Raw genomic sequence first — 1,387 nt, 5'->3', positions numbered from 1 at the left:
TCACCTTCGTTTTCTTCCGCTTTCTTCCCCAGGATCGTATAACGCGTGCCCGCCGCTTGCCGCGTAGCCTGCCCGGCCCCCCACCTCTCCCTGAGCCAACGAGCGCTTCAGACGACCCGCGCCGCGGCGCCGCCTTTCAGGTAACGGCCTCTCACTGGCTGTACTGACGGCCCCGCAGTGAAGCCGCCTCTTGTTTCCACAGCCTTAAAAAAAAACAAAAACAAAAACAAAAAAAAAAAAAAAAAAAAACAGACAAACAACTACAAGAAAAGAAATTCCTTTAATAACAAACACAAGAAGGCAGCGCGGAGGCTGAGGTCGAAGAACAGCGGAGCCCAGCAGCCCGCCTCACGTCGGCAGCTGGCGCAGGCCATTGGCAGCTGGGAGCGCGCCTCGCTCGCCCCCTGACGGCTGCCCGCCGCACTGCGGAGAGGTCCTCAGGCCGACGTGCGCGTGGGGCCACCGCGGGGGGGCCCGCAGGTCGGGTTAGGACGCCCGGTGCAATGTCCGGTCAGTTCTTGAATAGCTCCGCAAACAGAAGCCTCCGAGCCTCCCCGGGCAACATGGCCAGCTGCTTGCCTGACCTCATGGAGAAAAGTTTTTCCTTATCCCCAGCCTGAACCTTTCTTTTTTCAATTTGTGTCTGACACTGTTATCCTGCTGCCATGCACCACTGTGAAGTTCCTGTTGCTGCCCTCACAATAACCTCCTCCTAAGTGCTGGAGGGATGTACCTCAGCATTTCTCACTACCTCTTCTCCAGGCATAAGAAACCAAGCCCCCTTGGCCTCTCCTTTCCAGCCCTGTCTTCCACCCTACTTATTCCAGCTTATGTGTGTCTTTCCTGTGTAATAGAGCAAAGAACCGGACCCAGTTTTCTAGACTTAGAAATCCTGAGTGAAAAGTGGTAACGTCAGCCCTCACACTCAATCTGCTGGCAGTATTGCTGTTAATGCATCCATAAACACCATTGGCCTTGCTTGCTGTCAGAGCATTCTTCCACTATAAGCTACATTGACAGAAATCATCACATCATCACTGTCCTCCCTGCTGAAGGGACTCTTTCAGGCATTTCCACAATGGCAGCTAAGAGTCTTGGAAATGAAGTATTGAGAATTTGTGCATTTACTCTGCCAGTCTTCTATGGCATGTGCTACTGTTTACTCATAATTTCACCTCTACCTCCCAGCTGTTTCAAAGCCTGGCCAACATACAGCACCATACATCTAGACCACTCTTAAGAAGTTTTTGTAATTTGTTCTGTGCATAGTTTTGGAAACTATTCATGTAAAAAGTAGAAGAAACAGAGAAAAGGAGATTTCTGAAGCACTGTTTTGCAATTTCAGGACAAAAAAAAAAAAAAAAAAAAAAAAAAAAAAAAAAAAAAA

At 49.5% G+C, this 1,387-nt stretch overlaps 1 pseudogene; it reads right to left on the bottom strand.

Annotated features, from left to right (window-relative positions):
- Positions 1-1,387, bottom strand: part of LOC122177458 — a 21,137-nt pseudogene continuing 19,750 nt past the window's right edge.

The sequence above is a fragment of the Lagopus leucura genome, unplaced genomic scaffold, assembly GCF_019238085.1.
Source record: "Lagopus leucura isolate 7727_CA_CO unplaced genomic scaffold, USGS_WTPT01 Super-Scaffold_100001, whole genome shotgun sequence".
Lineage (NCBI taxonomy): Eukaryota > Metazoa > Chordata > Aves > Galliformes > Phasianidae > Lagopus > Lagopus leucura.
Note: the sequence above shows the minus strand (reverse complement) of the source record. Positions and strands in the feature narration are given on the sequence as shown.